At 51.3% G+C, this 20,131-nt stretch overlaps 1 pseudogene; it reads left to right on the top strand.

Annotated features, from left to right (window-relative positions):
• The first annotated feature begins 7,885 nt into the window (after positions 1-7,885).
• On the top strand, positions 7,886-8,953 carry LOC144133853 (uncharacterized; annotated as a pseudogene).
• The last annotated feature ends 11,178 nt before the right edge of the window (positions 8,954-20,131 follow it).

The following is a 20,131-nucleotide window of genomic DNA, read 5'->3' as shown; positions in this document are numbered from 1 at the left end:
GGTCCATTCGTTCTTGTCCATTTCAAAACTTTGTAACTGCCGTTGAAACGCATAATAGCTGTGTATTCTTACCCTGTCGTTAACAGTTCCTTTCTTGTTTGATATTTCATTTGTGATTTTAACTTTTTGTAGTGCTCACTTTGTACATTTTGCTGCATTTTGTTTGCTTGCATTTTTCTGTTTGCCCACTCCTGCCATAGCGCATATAATTGCGCTGCAGTATGTATAAATAAATAAATAAAAAATAAATACAAAAATAACGCTACGTGGAAAAATCTCGGAGAAAACTTAGGTAGCGACCACTACATCGTAAGCACGTCTATCACCTCCGCAAACATTCGTCGCACCCTGGGAACAGCCAAAATCACGGACTGGACTAAATACCGTGCACAGCCCGTTCCGGAAGACCCCATTCAATCAATCAGCGAATGGAGTGAACAGATTCGGAAAGCACACAAGGAGTCCACCACCGAAGTACAACGCACACCCGATAATCCAGCGGTCGATCGTCACCTTCTGAAGTTGGGGCAGACCCGACGGACTCTGGTTCGCAGATGGAAACGCCAACGCCTCAATCGTCCCCTGAGACTCCGCATATCACAGATCACGGCAGAAGCACAAGAGTATGCTCAACACCTCTCTCAACAGAATTGGCAGGAATTTTGCGAGTCACTACGCGGCACGCTGGGGACCTCCCGCACTTGGGCGATCCTCCGCAGCCTCGTCGATCCGCAAACATCGCGGTCTGCCACTAACCGTCATCATCATCATCAGCCTTACTACACCCACTGCAGGGCAAAGGCCTCTCCCATGTCTCTCTAATTAACCCTATCCTTTGCCAGCTGCATCCACCCTTTGCCTGCAAACTTCTTAATCTCATCCGCCCACCTAACCTTCTGCCGTCCCCTGCTACGCTTACTTTCTCTTGGACACATGACAATAAGAGCACCAAAATCAAGAACAAATTACGGATTCCAAACGATTAGATATCAGATGACTACCTTTTTGAATGAAAACAGAAATTTTCATGACCTCCTCCATCAATGCAGAACTCAAAAAATATACGAGAGAAAAGTGATTGCACTGTTGACTACATGGCTAACCGGTACATCCTGTGACATATTATAAATTGATAACAGTCAACATGGTTGTATATATATTTTTTTCTTTTTATAATTCCCTGTAACCCAACAGCACGCATCTTAACAACTTCGAAGATACCTTAACATTGTTGTACAGTTTTTCCTTTGTTTTTCTTTTAACATGCCAGCAAGTGTAATGGCGACCGCTACATTTATTGTATTTGTTTATTTTGTGTGTCTATGTGCCGAGTGCAGTTTGCTTACCCCCAGGGAGGAAGGCCCTCGTCAGGCACCACGCCTTTTGGCCTCCTTCCTGAAGTGTATGAAACACACTTCAAATAAATACATTTCAAACTTTCAAACTTCAAAACCCACTCCGTTACCCTTAAAGACCAGCGGTTATCTTGCCTTCGCATTACATGCCCTGCCCAAGCCCATTTCTTTCTCTTGATTTCGACTAGGATGTCATTAACCCGTGTTTGTTCCCTCACCCACTCTGCCCGCTTCCGATCTCTTAACGTCACACCTATCATTTTTCTTTCCATGGCTCGCTGCGTTGTCCTTAACTTAAGCTGAACTCTTTTCGTTAGCCTCCACGTTTCTGCCCCGTAGGTGAGTACCGGTAAGATTATGCTGTTGTACACTTTCCTCTTGAGGGAAATTGGTAAACTGCCACTCATGATCTGCGAGAATTTGCCATATGGGCTCCACCCCATTCTTATCCTTCTAGTTATCTCCCTCTCATGATCCGGATCAGCTGTCACTACCTGCCCTAAGTAGACGTATTCCGGCACAATTTCTAGGCTCTCGCTGCCAATTGTGAACTGTTGCAAAAAAAACAGCGCGAACAAACGGGGACTAGACGAAGAATACACAGGAACAAGCGCTGCACCAACCTTTCCTTGCATGCCAGGAGGACACACGAGCTTTGCACACACACACAGCAACCAACGAGGCCAAGACAGCCGGGTCAACAGGGAGAGGGTTAGGGTACGTAACAGAGCCCGTAGTACTAGAAATGAAATTCAACAGGATAGATAAGCGGGCGAGTTGGTTCCCTGTTGTTCCCTTGCTAGGCTGTTGAACATTACCTTGGTTTTCTGCATGTTAATTTTTAGACCCATCGATCTGCTCTGCCTGTCTAACTCGTTGATCATGATTTGCAGTTCACCTCCTGAGTGAACTAACCGTACACTAACCGCCACTAACCGTACACTCAAGAAAATCACCCATCTGTACCCCGGAGACGATGCGGCCCTCCTCACCGCCCTCAAAACCAAATACATCGGCACCCCCCCCCCCCCCCCCCCATCTTCCCAGCACAATCTCGTACACGGGAGGCCCAAATGAGAGGCTGGACGCCCCCATCACCACTGCCGAGGTTTACGCCGCGGCTCGATCTGCCACACGCAACACGGCAGCTGGCGCGGACAAGATCACATATGGGATGATTCGAAACCTGGGCAAGTCGCAGATCAAGGTCCTCACTACCTACATAAATGACACCCTATGGGAGGCGGGAGAACTCCCGGCAGAGTGGAAACACTCCGAAATCGTTACTATCCCAAAACCAGGCAAACCACCAAGCCTGGAAGCATTACGACCCATCTCCCTCACCTCTTGCCTGGGCAAACTATACGAGCGCGTTATCCAGACCCGCCTTCAAAACTACATAGAAGACAACAACCTCTTTCCACCCACTATGATCGGCTTCAGGAAAGGTATTTCTACGCAAGGCGCTTTCCTCCTTCTCAAGGAAGAAGTACTCAGTAACATCCAGAGAGGCGGCGAGCACCTAATTATGGCACTTGTTTTGAAAGGCGCTTTTGACAACGTTTCTCACGACGCCATCTTGAAAGAGCTCAACGCCCTCTATTGCGGACCCAAGACCTTCAACTACATCAAACACTTTCTCAGCAACCGCACGGCCACGATTGGAATGGGAGATGACCGCTTTGGCACAGAGCAGACACCCAACAAAGGCACTCCCCAAGGCTCTATCATCTCTCCTCTCCTCTTCAATATAGCTATGATCGGCATGGCAAAAGCACTCGAGGCTATTGGAGGCATCGGCTATACTATCTACGGCGATGATATTATCATCTGGCCCACCTGGGGTTCCCTTGCCGACAAAGAAAACACCCTACAAGAGGCAGTTAATTGCGTAGAAAGACAAGCAGCAAATTGCGGCCTCCGCTGCGCACTGGACAAATCCGAAATTATCCGCATTCAGGGCTATGCCTACAAATCTCCCGGCGACATCGAGGTTTACCTCGAAGGCACGAGAATAAAGGAAGTCCCTCTTATCCGCATCCTGGGCCTTTGGCTTCAGAGCGACAGGAAAGCCAACCACACGTTACAGCGTCTCCGGACAACTGCCCTTCAGACCTCCCGCATGATTCGGCGCATCACCGGCAACCGAAAAGGCATGAGAGAGGAGGATACAATTTGACTAATACAGGCTCTAGTTATGAGCCGCCTGTCATACGGTCTCCCATTCCTACCAATTCTGGGGAATGAGCCAGACAAAGCAGACGCCATCATCCGTGCCGCCTACAAACATGCGTGATGCCTTCCGATGTACACGGCCAGCTGCCACCCCGAGGACCTGGGACTGACCAACACAATAGAAGAAATTCGAGAAGCCGTCCTAGCATCGCAAAAGGAACGCCTCCTCACCACCAAAGCTGGACGCGCAATCTTGGAAAGAGTGGGTTCCCCGGCTGGCATACGCGCCGTCCAGGACAACCGAGACCTACCCTCAACTCTGCGATCTCGCGTGTATGTAGCTCCACTCCCGAAGAACACGCACTCGGACTCACAAAAGGGACGACGAAAGGCGCGAGTTAACTATCTGGGCCGCACACATTGACAGGCACGAAATGCTGTATACGCCGACGCAGCTATGTACCCCGATTCTACAAATGCGGTGGCGGTCGTCTTGGACACCAATTTCAAGGAAATCGCCAGCGCCTCCCTACGAAACTGCTCTCCCACAGTAGCCGAAACTGCTGCAATTGCCCTCGCAATCCAGCACGGCGATGCTACGGGAAATGAGCTAAAAATTATTATCGGCTCCCAGTCCGCGTGTCGCCTCTTCCTCTCTGGCAGACTTCCACACTCCGTCGCTCCCATTCTGACTACCCAACAAGTTCAAAATTGCACATGCAAGCACCAAATCACTTGGACTCCTGGGCACGAGGGGCTCGAGGGAAACGAGGCCGCGGACAGTCTAGCTCGAGGATATACTAACCGAGCGACTAACCTCCCCGACCTCACCCCTCTACGTACGGCGAGCGCCTCCTCCTTCTCCGAATACAAAGACAAGTCTGTCCCCCACCACACCGTAAGCTAACGGCGGCAGAGGCGAGGGAATGGCGACAACTACAGACGAACACCTTTCCTAACCTACACAAGTACCACATCATCTTCCCCGACAGATATGACAGCATCTGCCCCTGGTGTGGCGGAATTCCAACAACATATCATGTAACATGGGGCTGCTCCGGTCCCAAGCCCCCCGAACTAGACAAACATCACTCCGAGGAACAGTGGGAGTCTGCCCTGCTCAGCTCTGACTTAGCGACGCAGCGAAAGCTGATATCCCAAGCAAGAGCAACGGCGGTGGACACTGGGGTCCTGAAATAAGGACTCCACCCAAAATCTTTATTTTCGCCTCTCTATCCTACCTTCTTGGAATAAATGTTTTCTACTACTACTACTACCTTCGCCCTCAGTTATTGTTTTGTTTTGTTTGAACCTTCTTTCGCTGTCTCCACACCCTTCCCTGCCCTTCCTGAGTGGGTGTGCAGCGAAAAAATGTTGACCCTGGTCTTTCCTCGGCCTGTGCTCATCGCCTGCTTTCCAACCGTCATTGCGCATTGTTTGCAGTGCGTGCCTCGGCGGCCTCGCTCCACTGTGCTGAAAGATATTTTAAAATGAAAGCTTTACTACCGCATGTTCCGCGAGTTTCGCCAACTGCGCAGCTTTGACCTTATGCGGCCTTCAGCGCGTGGCATGTGAAGCTGCGCCGAAATCGATAAAGAGCGGGAGCTTCGAAAACAAACGGAAGGCGTATAACTGGCCACCTGGAACAGTGTACACCTCAGCCGGGCTTCAAGCTACGCGGTGGTAGTGACAGATATGTTCTGCATGCGTTGGCATTGACAACTTTGTGGCAGAAGCGTGCCACTCAAGCTATAGGCCGTCGGCGTTCATTGTGTTATTGGCGTTGTCGTTAACAACGTTGAAAAAAATGGAAATTGGTTGTTGGGGAAAGGAAATGGCGCAGTACCTGTCTCACATCTCGGCGGACACGTGAACTGTGCCGTAAGGGAAGGGATAAAGGAGGGACTAAGAGAAGAAAGGTGCCGTGGTGGACGTCTCCGGGATAGTTGAAACTATCTGGGGACCTTTAACCTGCACTGGCATCGCACAGTACACGGGCGCGTTTTGCGTTTCGCCTCCATCTAAACGCAACCGCCGCGGTCGGGTTCGAACCCGAATACTTCGGATCATTAGCCAAGCGCCCTAACCACTGAGCCACCGTGGCGGGTGACAACCTTCTATAATGATTTTGAGGAAAGGAAGAGCGCATAACTGGCTCCCTGGGTCAGTGGACGCCTCAATCGCGCTTGTGGTACGAGGACGTGGTGAGAGAGAGAGAGAGATGTGGGCTTTATGTATTAGCGCTAGGAAAGTTGCGCCAAACACGCGGCACTGCAGCCATAGGCCGCAGTGTTTACTGGGTGCCTAACCTTCCGCGGTCAATCATTAATTTAACTGCCAGGGTGGTAGGGTGGGCGCGCTGCCTATCCAGAGCGCGGAACGCACCCAACGTTACTGACGCCAAGAGAGAGAGAGAGGGTTTATTGATAGGAAAAGCAGAGAGGTTGGCCTGAAAAATAAATATCGGGCCTGCTACTCTGCTCTGGGGGACGGGAAGAGGAGATAAAAGAAGGTCACGATGGGGGACGATGATGATGGAAGGAGGCAGCCAAGACGCGTAGTAGTAGTGGTTTATTTAAAAATAAATAAAGAAGGGGAGGAAAAGAATGTTGCCGGCCGCGGCAATTGCTATCTAATATCTTAAGCACCCGAGCTGCAGCCGGCGGAGGTGAAAAGGAAAGGGAGAGGATAGCGAGAAGTATAGAGGGGAGCGATAGCAAGAAAGAACGGCGGGAAGTTTGTACACTATTTAAAAAATTCTAGTTGCCCGATACGCTACAGTAAGACGAAAAGCGCGAAAGAAACACACGGACGCAAAGAAAGACGAAGGACAAGCGCTAACTTCCAATTGACGTTTTTTGGAAACATCGGCAACCTCGTGGGTGTTTTTGTTTTAACCCACGAGGTTCCCGATGGGTCGTCCCTTAAGTTCTTGGACCTCTGGCTTGTTTGTTCAGATTCGCATGTGTGCTGGGTATACGAGCCGCGAGGTAAGAAAGCGCTGCTACCTTTTGCTTCGGCGCACACGAAGCTTGTAAAAAGCGGCATTGTGAAAACCTGCCTGTCCATTGCCCTAGAAAAGTCCTGCATCCACTTAGTTGGAGACAGTTTCTGGAGGCAGATTGATCGCGTAAGGACAAGCGGCTATCCCCCCCCCCCCCCCCCCCCCATCTACTTTGTGCTGTGGCGGAGGGCATCCTCAAAAAGCAAAAGGATGACAGTGGCAAAGTTGCAAAAGAAAAACCAGATAAAAAGAGTGTCGTTGTCTTTCCGTATATTCACACTTTGTCCCCCAATCTCAAGAAGATTGCCCGGCGAATGAACATCAACATGGTGCTCTCAGCACTCCAAAAACTAAGCAGGCTCTGTAGGCTGACGAACCCATCGGGAGAACAAGATTCAGGCTGCAGGATACGACATGCCAACAGGTATGTGGATCGTACTGAAGGCATCGTTTATAAGATATCACTGACATGCAGCCGTTTTTACGTCCGTCAGAGTGGACGATGCGTGAACGAGCGTTTCCGAGAACATGCCAACAATGTTAAACAAATGCGGTAAACTTTGGCAATTCACTGCCGTGACTGTGAATATGAGGGTGGCTGCCATTGGGCTCCGGACTTCCCACAATCTGTAATTATCGACCGGCATCCTTCGCAAGTCACTAGGGAGATATTAGTGGCGCTAGAGATTGATAGGACGGGCAGTGGTTGTAAGCACGCCATCAATCGGCCTTTCAAAAAAGTAGATGATGTATCTCAGCGGGTTTGAGTGACATGGCTTTTTGTATGCTGCTGTCATTGTGTGCCTATATATCTTTCGATCTTTCCAATAAACGTCAGTTGGAAGTTAGCGCTTGTCCTTCGTCTTTCTTTGCGTCCGTGTGTTTTTTTTCTCGCGCTTTTCGTCTTATAATGCAATGCCAAATAGCCCGCATCCACATGCTCTACAGCTCTCGCTCTCTAGGTTCAGCAGTAGTCAAACCGCTGCTAATTTATTCTGTCCTCCATGCCTTCGATTTTTCCTGTGGTTGCTTTACCCAGGCGACGTTTTTTAAGAGCGTTAGCTCTTACTCAAGACGTTTCGATATTTCGTGGGGTCTGCTACCACCCTGAGATCACAGCGTCATCTGCTACATCGGAATGACGTCACGCCAGCTTTCGGCAAAAGTTAGCGCCAATTTCCTACTCACACACCTTCTCTAACCGTTTCGAACAACGCCTATATTAACACGCATCAAAGCAATAAACGTTGTTTTGGCCCAGCCACCGCTGTGTATGGTGCGGATTCTTCAGTGCCGACAAGGATGGGATGACAACGGGCCGCCCTCTTAGTACGCCGCAGCCTTCGCTGCCATGGGAGGATATGCCAGCCCGCCGCAGTTTGACGAGACGAGCGACAAGTGGCCAGCTTACCAAGTTCGACTGGAGGCCTTCTTTGAAGGCAATGGCGTCACGGACGACGAGAAGCGGGCCCTGTTTGTTGCAGCGCTGACGACCCGCACCGTGGATTTACTTAGTGGTCGGTGCGCGCCTGACAAGGTGAACGATATTTCTTACGCCCAAGTCGCATAGCTTTGTTGAAGCAGCACTTTTCGCCGCAACTAAACGAAATAGTACAGTCGTACAAGTTATTTACACGCAACGAGCTGCCAGGCGAACCTGTCAAAGATTTCATAGTTGCCATTCGTCAAATGCGGACACCTGCAATTTTAGCGCAACGTTGGATCGAATGCTGCGAGATAGCACCCTTTGTGGGTTTCAAAGCGCTGGAGAGCGTCGACAGTTGCTTGCGAAGCCGCAGCTGGTGAGGAGTGAACCAGAAGAAATCATGCTATCAGCCGAAATGGCGGAAGCGAGCGCGCAGTAGATAAGGAGCCACGCCGCTGAAGGAAGCATACTACATGCGATGGGAGGGCAGTCGTATCGCCCAAGTAATCGGCCACCGATTATTTCGTGCAACCACTCCGGAGCGAAAGGGCACGAAGATGAATATTGCCGGTTCTTTTCGGCAACATGCTTCAAGTGCCAACAGCGGGGCCATATCGCCGGAGCCTGTTTCCGTCGAGAGAGTTCATCGAAGGGCCACCGGGGCTGTCGCGTCAGGTAAATACCCTATCGTTTCGGGAGGAGAGCACATCTGTGGGCACGGACGGTATATTTGCGTTGGAAGCAGCGGACAGTCATGTCAGCCACGTCGGCATCACTCAACCCATTGTACGCACATTGAATTGTGGGGGCGTTCCAGTGGGCATGCAGGTCGATACAGGATCACCATTGTCGGTCATCACATGGCCCAGCAGTGAGGAAACCAAGACAGTGTGGCATAAGCTGCGTGATTCGCAAATGAAACTGACTTGCTTTCTGGGAAGGCTTCCCTATCGGGGACAACTCAAGCTCAAGGTTTCGTGCGGAAACCGGTAGGTGGACGGATCCCTGGCAGTCCTTGGTTGCTCCGGCCCCAACGTGTGCGGACGCGGCCCGATTCAGGCGTTCAAAATGCTGGAGGCGCCAGTAATGAACGTGAACACGAGAGCTGAGCGCAGACCTTTCGTCGGGACGGACGATTTTCACGTGCACCGTTTTGCAATAGTATTCGCTGACATGTTCGCGCAAGGCCTAGGTCTCATCAGGGGTCCGCCGGTACTCTTTGACATGCGGGACAACGTGGTACCGAAATTCTGGAAAGCACGGGAAGTTCCATACGCCTTTCGTCCAAGTGTAGACTCTGAACTTGAGCGCCTTTTGGCCCCGGGCATTATTGTCCCTGGGCCTCATTCTAAGTGGGCCGCACCGGTGGTGCCGGTAGTAAAGCGTAACGGCCACATTCGCATGTGCGGTGATTTTAAACTCACGGTAAACAAAGCTTGTCGCACTGAGCAATATCCGTTGCCTCGGGTAGAAGATATCCTGGCATGTTGAACGGTGGTCAGGTTTTCACCGCCATAGATTTGCGGGTGGCTTACAATCAGCTACCGTTAGACGAGGAAGGCAATCAACTTACGACCATAAACACGCATAAGGGACTGCTTGGCTTCACTCGCCTGCCATTTGGAGTGGCTTCCGTGCCGGCAGTGTTCCAACGCCGCATGGTGATCACCTTGCTAGGACTTCCTGGGGTTCAGGTCTACTTAGACGACGTCATCATTGCAGAGAAACACAATGACCGCACCACACTGCACGGAGTGTTGCAGCGGTTTAGGGAATACGGCGTGCGCTTGAATGAGGAGAAGTGCAAGTTCCGTCGAGCAGAGGTGGATTTCCTGGGACATCGAATTAGTGCTGAGGGACGGCAACCAAAGTCGGAAGACGTGGAGGCCGTTCTTCTGATGCAGGGGCCATGGAACCTCGCAGAATTAAGGTCGTGTCTGGGTATGGTAACATACAACCACAAGTTTCTTTCCAGTGCATCTACAGCCATGGCCCCACTTTATCAACTGATCCGCAAGGAAGTTGAGTGGGAGTGGGCTCCCAGTCAACAACGGGCGCTCAGCAAGATGAAGGACTCCTCAAGTCCGCTGATTTCCTGGCGCATTTTTACCCACTCAAGCCTCTTGTCCTGGAATGCGATACCTCCCCAGATGGGGTCGGTGCAGTCCTTTCTCACGATGCCGAGGTCGGGGTGCGTCGGCCCATAGGCTTTCGATCTCGTGTACTGACGGAAACCGAGCGAAATTATTCACAGCTGGAGCGCGAAGCTCTGGCTCTAGTTTTTGGTGTCTCGAAATTCCGACAGCACCCACTCGGTAAGTCATCCACACTGTTGACTGACCACAAGCCGCTTGTGGGACTTTTTCATCTAGATCGGGCTGTACCAGTGATGGCCGCCGCCAGAATCCAGCGATGGGCCCTGCTGCTGAGTGCATACGACTATGTCATCAAACACCAGCCGGGAAAGGACAACGTTCCAGCAGATGCCCTCAGCCGACTCCCGACGTCTGCAACGTTTCAGCCAGACACCCTGCAAGAAACCGTGGATGGCGAGTATGTGTTGCTCACGGAAAACCTCAATGACGGTGTTATGTCCGCGAAGCAACTGGCCGCTCTCACCTCACACGATTACGAATTAGCAAAGGTGCAAAAATGGGTGCGGGAAAGATGGCCAAGAAACTTGGGGAGCAAGGACCTGCATTTGCGATCATACTTTAACCGGAAGGCTGAGATACCGTAGAGTCATGGGCCTCTATACTGGGGCCATCGCGTAATCGTGCCTAACAGCTCAAGAGCGGGAATGTTACAGTTGCTCAATGAAGCGGCTAGGCCGCTCCCTGCTGTGGTATCCCGGTATTGATAACGAGACTGAGAACATGGTTAAGTCGTGTCACAGTTGCGTACATACAGCGCCTATGTCCCCCCCCCCCCCAAGAAATCCTCGGTCGCAAGGCCAGAAATGGGCGAGCGTTGGGCGGCTAAGGTTAATCCTCTGTGGAGTAGCTACCCTCAGTTGCGCCATATTTGGTTATAATCGCGGCATACAGCTGGCGAGTGCAGGACTTGGTTACAAGTTCCTGCCCCGTCCCCTCGTTGGTCTCCATGGTGGGTGGCTGCCACCGCGGCTGAATAGAGAAATATTGTGTGGCCACATCTTTTCTTGCAACCGATCGCCCTCTGAAACGAGGGTGCACCGAAGTCACTTCGATTTTTTTCAAAAAGAACGCAAACAGCTTTCCGAGCTTCCACGTGGTCCACAGTGAGCACGCGGACATAACGGCACGACTAGTGTCACCCTTTACCGTTACAAGAACCCTAACTGAAAGCATTAGACAAGGCTACAAAATCAAGAAACTTACAAATGGCGATCTCCTTTTGGAAGTCCTCTATAACCACCAGTATGAGAAGTTGTCTCGAGTAACAGGCTTTGGGGACGTACCAGTTACAATCAGCCAGCATCGATCATTGAGCACTGTTCTCGGAGTAATTTCAGATGATGACTTGAAATTCCTAGCAGAAGAAGAACTTGATGGACTTAAAGAAAGCTCAAACTCGAACCATACATACTAAATGCACGTCGATGGTTCAAACGCCAGAGGTACGGCCACGGTTCGCATAGCTGCCGGGGCAAACAGACTTGCACGAAATGTGCTTCCAACGACCACCCCGCTGAAAACTGTGATGTTGAACCCCACCATTGCATAAACTTTGAAGGCAGCCATCCGGCTTACTAACGGTCTTGCCCAGCCGCCCGGAAAAAAGAAATTATTACACTTAAGGTCAAAGAAAATTGGTGTTCCTTTCAAGTGAAAGGAACACCAATGGGAGCATCCATCTCTGTCGTCATAGCCAATTTAACAATGGAACACGTCGAACAGCGAGCCCTCAACTCATTCCAACCGCAACCAAAGATTTTCCTCAGGTGTGTCGACGACTGCTTCGCCGTCATCAAAAAATCTGAGACTCAAAATTTCCTTCGTCATTTAAACTCCGTAGAACCTGACATTCAGTTCACACTAGAGGTGGAACAAGAAAACTCCCTGCCGTTTTTGGACATCCTCGTGTCCCGAAACGACAATACCCTTCAATTCTCCGTATACCGCAAACCAACCCACTCAGGCCGGTATCTCCACTTCTCTTCGAACCACCCGACAGTCCATAAAGCATCAGTGGTGAAGACGCTGTTCAGAAAAATTGAGGCACACTGCGGCACAGAACTTGACAGAAAAAAAAGAACAACGCACGATATTCAAAGAACTCATTCAAAAAACCATTCGACGTCAATAACACAACATTCGTCAAGAAATCAACGCACAAAGACCAACGCCACCACCAAAATACGTCATTTTACCTTATGTCGGAGGTGTCAGCGAAACCATCGCCCGAATCCTGAAAAAAATCGGGTCGCCAGGTTGCGCACAAGCCCACAAACACTGTTGCGCTTTGCCTACCTGTTCCCAAAACCGGCCGCCGAGAGAAAGAGCCCAAGGCATTGTCTACCAAATTCCATGCGCCGACTGCGACGCAACCTACATCGGCGAAACCAAAAATTTCAAAGAAAGAATTCGGTAGCATAAGAACGACGTCCGCAAATTTGCAAGAGAGCGCAATCCAGTAGCCGAACATTCAGAGGACTCCGACCATAGAATCAACTTTGAAGAGACCCGCAACCTCGGAACCGAAAGAAATTACCACAAGAGACTCCTTCTGGAATCCTGGCATATCCAAACCAACCCGAACAATATCAACCGCACAAAAGGAAACCTGCCCCCAGTATATGTCCAGGGAGTTCGCTCTTCAACGCAACGAAAAAAAGTCGCCATTCAGCACCTCCCCGCAGTGCGCCAGCGTGACTAACAGCCTAAAACCCTTCCCCCTCCCCCGCGCCTTGCGCGACACAGCTGTCGTTCTTTTCACCCCCCCCCCCTCCTCTCCATACTTAAAAGACGCTAGCTACTGCCCTAAGTCACCCCTGATGAAGGAGCCGAGTCGGCTTCGGAACGTTGGGTTAAAGTTAACATTTTTGGTTTTAGATGTGCAGTTTATTATAACTGCTGATGGCGCTCTTATGGGATCTTTTGTGCTCTCGAAGCCGTTTATTCAAACAGCGCCCTGTTTGACCAATGTAGGTGCGTCCGCATGACAGAGGTATTTCATAAATCCCGCTTTTCACACATTTCACATTTTTTCCGGTGTTTTATCTTGCATTGTTTTTTTTTTGCTTGCTGTTGACTTTGGCGCACAGGCTTCTTAACTTGTTGGGTGCTGACATGAGCACTTTTACACCAGCTCTTGCGCCTACCTTTTTGAGACTGTGGGAAATGCCATTAATGTAAGGAATGACCGCGTACAGGTTCCTTTACGCTAATGTGGCTGTGACATATTTTCTGCCTCTAAGTGCTTGCAGAATCCCTTCGACGATAGCAGTCTCGTCAGACAACCTGCTGCTTTCAGCCGACGGTTCTGGGTGTCAAAACTGCCTTGAACCTCATGATGACAGAATCTCGTCAATGCGGCTCTCATTGCTGTTTTTTTTCTACCCCCGCTTCATGATTTTGGTGTGCGCAGATGTGTAGGGGAGCAGTCCCTTCTAGCGTCGTGGTCCGTACCGCCAGCATGTGTGAGCGCCTAGAAAGGCTAGCATCAAGTCAAGAATTCGCATAACGTTGTTTTCTGGGAGTTCACTTGTTATTTCTAATCCTAGTTCTTCTAGTCCTTGGCAAAAGTAGCAATGAGAGCCGCATTGACGAGATCCTGTCATCATGAAGTTCAAGGCAGTTTTGACGCCCAGAACTGTCGGCTGAAAGCAACAGGTTACCCGACGAGACTGCTATCCAGTGTCGCAGAAGGGATTCTGCAAGCACTTAGAGGCAGAAAATATGTCACAACCACATCAGAAGGAAGGAAGCCGTAGGCGGTCATTCCTTACATTAATGGCATTTCCCACAGTCTCAATAAGGTAGGCGCAAGAGCTGGTGTAAAACTGTAGGCGCCACAGCTGGGAAGCAGGGCTGGGCAGGAGGCGCCGTGGGACGGGAGATCACAGGTGGATGGCCGTCCATTGGGGCCGGTGAAGCAAACTTGAGAGAGATCGGGGTGTAGTTTGAGGCAGCTGGTTGAGAAGGTTGGGAAGAGACTGGCGCGTGCTCGCGTGGCACTTGCCGAACTATGGGTGGGAACTCATTCGGTGACGGCAATAGTCGACACACCGGTGTGGGGAGCGGCTCCGGTGCATAAGCTGGCGGAGGGAAAACCGAAGCAGCTGGGGTCGAGAATGCGGCCAGGGGCGGTGAGTCGAGTGACGCCGCAGCTTCCGAGTCCGGAACAGGAGCACAGAGTCGGCGGGAGCTCCAAGCCAAAATATGCCGTCAAGCCCTTCGTGAAATTGGCTTATATGTTGGGACCGGGAGGTGGCAACCGCAGCTGTGCCAGGAGACCGGGTGGTAGTTCGCGGTTGGCGTGCTGATAGTGCAGCAGCTGGCTGGACACGTTGTGGACATGAAAGTGCGAATCCAGCAGCGCCAGCCACAAAACGTGGTCCCTGGCATAAAACGCGGGCAGGCCGGGCAGCCGAGGAAGGAAGGGGCGGTGATACGACTGAAGGAGCTTACAGGATGTGATGGGAGGTGTGTACATGGCGATGAAAAGCTGCCGAAAGCTGGGTGCGAACAGTGGGCGTGCAGAGGCAAGGCCAAGTGGAGGGACAGGACGGGCAGGAGCGCAGAGCCGGTGGGTGGTGGTGGTGGTGGTGAAAACCCTTTATTTAATGAAAGAGGTGAGGCTCTTTAAAGAGCCCCGCAATGGGTGCAGTCCTTATTCCGGGACCCCATTGGTCGAAGCCGCCAGCTTAGCCCTCTTGACCAAAGCCTTTTGGGACTGAAGGTCCGAACAGCCAAGCAGGGCCGCCTCCCATTCCTCTCTGGTAGGGTTGGGGTGGGGGGAGAGAGCTGAGTTGCGCTGGCAAGCCCAAACCATGTGGTAGGTGTCAGCCACCTCCCCGCAGTGTTTGCACCTGCCAGTGAACGCGGGATCGAAGTGTTTTAGTACTGCCGTACACAGCAGTGTGTTCGTGAATAATCGGAGTAGAACGCGTTCGTTTGCTTTCCCCAGTCCCTTTGCAGGGGGCGTGTAGAGGCGATGCCTATCCTTATAATAGGATGTGATAGCTTTGAAGGAGAGTAAGTAGCTACCTTCAGTTTCCAGGTGCTCAGGAGCCAATGGGAACGCCCGGTGAATGAGTGCTCGGGCCGCCGCGTCTGCAGCTTCGTTTCCTGCTAGGCCCTGATGGCCTGGAGTCCAAACCAGGCAGTGGGGTGTAGGATCGGTATCCCGGCTGCAGTTCCTTAGTATTCGTTCAGCTAGTGGAGTTATCCAGCCAGCCTCATAATTGCGACATGCCGAACGCCAGTCTGTTATTATGTGTTTGGGTTTTGAATCAGAAGCAGCTAGGGCGATGGCAACCTCTTCAGCCTGTGTTGTGCCTGGGGCTCGAAAGGAAAGCCCATCCACCTGTATTTCTTGATGTATGACCGCGGCCGTGTACCACCCCCCCGTGAATAGGCCCAGCTACATCTACATAAAAGACACCATGTTTGTTACCATAGTGGTGCGCTAAGGCTTCCGCCCTAGCCTGACGACGACCACTATAATCCTCCACCCCCCGTGGGTAGGCCTAGCTACATTTACATAAAAGACGCCATGTTTGTTGCCATAGTGGTGCGCTAAGGCTTCCGCCCTAGCCTGACGACGACCACTATGATCCTCCTTGTCCATCTTAGTGGGGAGGGGTCGAACTCTGACGGCGCGTCTCTAGAGTTCGGGCACTCGGACCCGCTCCTGAATGTGAAAATCATGTTGGATGTGAAGGCGGGCTAGCAAGTGCCGACCCGACTTCGTTTGGGCTAGCCTCGTGTATTGATTTGTGAGATGGGCTTTCTTGAGTTCCTGAAAAGTGTTCACCACTCCCAATGCTAGAAGTCTCGCATTGGAGGTGGACACAGGAAGGTCAAGCGCCCTCTTCATCATTTTGCGGTGTATTACCTCAACTTTGTCTTCGTCGTGTTTCCGCAAGGGTAGATAAGGGACCGAATAGAGGATTCGGCTGATTACGAAAGCATGGGCCAGCCGCACGGCATCCCTGCTTCGCAAACCCCCTCTCCTGGAGACGCGACGGACCATACGGCCTACTTGGTCTCCAACTTTACGGAGTTTGTGCAATGTTGTGTCTACTCTCCTTTGGTTATGGATGAAGAGCCCGAGTATTCGAATCTCTTTGGCCTCGTGTATGGGGCCACTTGTTAAGGAGAGATGTATTTGGGTAGTGTCCTTAGGGGATGCCCTAAGGTACACAAATTCAGACTTGTTGGGTGCGCGTTGGAGACCACAGTGCCCTGCGTAGCGATCCACTACGTGAGTGGCTGTTTGCAGGCATTCCTCCATGCGCCCTAAGTTTCCCTCTGTGGCCCAGATTGTGATATCATCGGCATACAGCGCATGCCGCATGCCTTCGATACCATTCAACTTGTCTGGGAGATGCAGCATCGCCAAATTAAAGAGTAGGGGGGATAGCACCGCGCCTTGTGGTGTCCCCCGCGTACCCATTTGATACGGACCAAATTCTTCCTCTTGGATTCTGATTAGTGCGGCTCGATCGGTCAGGAAGTCTTTGATATAGTTGAAAGTGTTGCGGCCACAGTTGGTTTCATTGAGGTGTCTCAGTATGACGTTGTGTTTGATGTTGTCGAAGGCTCCTTCAAGTCCAAGGCCAGGACGACCTTGTGATTGTGTGGGTGTTCGACTGGTTGTATTATGTCTCTGTTGAGCTGGAGGAGTACGTCCTGTGCCGACTTATGTGTGCGAAAGCCGAACATAGTTTCTGGAAATGTGTTTCGTTGCTCCAAGTATTCGGAGAGCCTGTCCCGCATCAGCTTGCCCACACACGAGGTGAACGAGATAGGCCTCAAGTTGTCTGTGTTGATTTCCTTTCCCGCCTTGGGGATGAAGGTTACTAGGGCTGTTTTCCAATCAAGGGAAAGCGGGTTCTCGCCCTTCCATATAGTGTTGATGTATTTCAGAAAGGCCTCATACGCCTGGTCAGGGAGATTGGCCAGCAGTTTAACTGTGACCATGTCCCGTCCAGGCGCAGTGTCTCTCCTCATTTTGGTCAAGGCTGCCTTGAGATCAAATAATTGGAACGGTTGGTCCAACTGAGGATTATCTTTGCCTGCGTAAAGATATTCCTGACCGCGAATTTCCTGTTTGCAGCAGAGATACTTGTCCCTGAGTGTCTCTGCAAGTTGTGTTTTGCTGCCCTTGAAATTATGGAGTGCTCGTTGTAATTGGCGCTGTGTTTCGCCCCGGGTCTGCGCGGGGTCTACAAGGCTGCGGAAAAGCCTCCAAGTGTTCTTGCCGGACATCTGTCTGACAGCCGTATTACAGCGATCTATCCAGTTGGCGTCAGCAAGCTGCGAGGCATACTGAGCTGCTTTGCGAGTGAGATATAGGATGCGCTGCTTGAGTATTCTGTTATGTTTCTGTCTTTTCCAACGTTTGGTTAGGCTGCAGCGGGATTCCCGCAATAATGTAATAGATGGTTGTCCACTGTCGGGCAGTCTTACGTCGTCTGTATCTGTGTTTCGTGTTGCTTGAGTGTTGTCATAAGTGTTTGGGCCCACTGGTCGTATCTATCTTTAATCAGGTTGGCTGCATGCTGCATGATCTGCAGGCAAGCGCACCTGACTGGCTCCGCTGACTGCAAGGGCAAGTTACGGCGTCTCCAGCGATCGAGACCACTAGCCCAGCTGCACCAAGGGGAGCAACCAAACAAGTCAAGCAAGTCCCCTGGGAACAAGACGGGCAAGTCCGGCCAAGCGGCTGGGAAACAAGGCAGCAGGAAACAACTACCTCCCGCTTCCAAAAAGGCGAAATTCGGGACCGGTGACAAGCCGCCAGCTTTCCAAGCCGGGGGTCCCCCCCCCCCCCTGGCAACAGCCCAACTTCAACATCAAAGGTAAGCAGCTGGGCGGGTGTCGCCTCTATTTCCTCTCCCGCCCCTTCCCCCCTCGAACTTGAGCTGAGAAAAGAGCTAGCGTTTCTCAAAAACCAGAACGCGCAGTTATAATCCAAATTGAACGCACTAAAAAACGCTAGGGCAGAGCCACCTCCATCGGAAACAATGGAGGATGCTGATGAATCGGCGTCTGAGTGCTCGAGCGTCGCTCCGTTGTCAGGTGCTCCGCTCACTGCAAATCTGGAAAGCCGCATGACGGCTATTGAGCAAAATGTGGCTGATCACTTGACCCAACTGCCAGCGATTATTACACAAGTCATCCAAACACAAATGCAGCAGCTGGTAACAACCATTACTCAGCAACTGACTGTGTCCGTTACGCAGCAAGTCACACAAAACATTAAAGCCTGGATACAGGCTAACCCAAAATTGCTTAGGCGGGCAGGACCCGTAAGGGAAGTAGGCCGTCCATCCAAAATTTGCCGCGAAACTATTGAGGAAGAAGATCAGGATAACCCCCTCGCTACCATGCAGGGGACCAGCGCAGTGGGTGGGGTGAGCCAGCCTTCATCATGGCTCGGGGCACTAAGAGGACACCTCGTAAAATAAAACAGGAACCTTTGGGCATAATACAATGGAATTGTAGAGCTTTTCGAGACCGCGCGAAACGAGCACACCTACGCCTTTACCTTGAAACATTGGACTTTCATGCTGCCATTGTCGCGCGTCAAGAACCTGGGGCATCGGCCAAAATTTCTGGATACAACACTTTTCAGAGGGACCCATCCACCTGTATTCTTGTACATAAGTCGTACACAGCACAGGAGGTAGACCTCGACATAGAGATAACATACTCTTACACTATGGTCACCGTGTTACCTCTGCGACGCTCTGACCCCTTTGTACACATATTGAACACATACTGTCCGCCCAAGCTGAAACATATTACTTTCTCAGATATCTTCAGCCGGGCACTGAAGATAACGGGTCGGGACCCATTTTTGATTGTGGGAGATTTCAATGCCCCCAGCCAATTATGGGGCTACGAAAAGGGAGAGGCGCGAGGTAGAAAGCTATCGGAGCTTATCTCTACGCTAGGCATCACCCTCCAGACCGACCCAGCGCATCCCACACGAATGGGAAACTCTGTGACTCGGGACACGTGTCCTGATCTCACACTTTCCAAACACATCCAACACGTGGAATGGAACAACACGGAAGAGACACTGGGCAGTGACCACTGCATCATTAACACACTTATTCACACGCGGCCCCTCAAAAAGCCCCTCGTACAAGCTCGACTCCCAGACTGGCAGGCTTTCAGAAAGTCCCTGCCCTCAGAGCCGGTGGGAGCGGCGTTGCGTGCGTCGGGGCTGTCGTCCGGTGTCACCAGATGTGGTGGGAAGTCCACATTTATTGGACGTCCCGGTAGCCGCGGCTGGTAAGCCGGCGGAGCGGGCTGTTGACGTTGCTGGCCAGGCCGGTTGCCGAAAGCGTTCTCTGTTGCACGAGCCAGAGCTTCTGGTTTGCGCGAGGCAGGTCGCGCCAACTTCATCTTCATCAGCGCCGCTGGCGATGCCAGCGCCGCTACAGATCTTAACGCGTACTGACATCGCACACACACGGGCGCCTTAGCGTTTCACCTCCGTCGAAATGCAGCTGCCGCGGTCGTGTTCGAACCTGGGAACTCCGGATCTGTGGCCGAGCGCTATAACCATTGAGCCACCGCGGCGGGTTCAAACTTGGCTTCTAGGTTAATTTTTTCCTCCTCTATCTGAAGCAGCCATTCTGTTTATGCTATCTTTTTTAGTTCCCGAGTTAATTGCCTGACACCCCCTGCGAACGGACAACGGACGACAGTATGAGCCATTAGCTTTCGCCTGAATATTTTCTCCACGGCGGCGATGACCAGGATCATGTGCTTGTTGAAGCGGTCTCGGAGAAGCTATGTGAGAAACCGGAAACGATTTTGTGGGGCTCTTTTTGTTTGTTCGTTGTTTCTATTTTCCTGCTTTTCTCTTTAAATTAAGTTTTTCTTTGGGCGTATAGCTCCTTTTCTTTTTTTTTATTGGCTTTAAGTCCGGTAAAGAATTGGTGGTCCGGTATCCCTCTCTCATTTATGTTGTTTTTTGTATTTTTTCTGAGAGGACAATTAAAAGGGT

The sequence above is a fragment of the Amblyomma americanum genome, chromosome 5 (genome assembly GCF_052857255.1).
Source record: "Amblyomma americanum isolate KBUSLIRL-KWMA chromosome 5, ASM5285725v1, whole genome shotgun sequence".
In the NCBI taxonomy this organism is placed as follows: Eukaryota; Metazoa; Arthropoda; class Arachnida; order Ixodida; family Ixodidae; genus Amblyomma; species Amblyomma americanum.
This window is presented reverse-complemented; position numbering and strand designations above follow the sequence as displayed.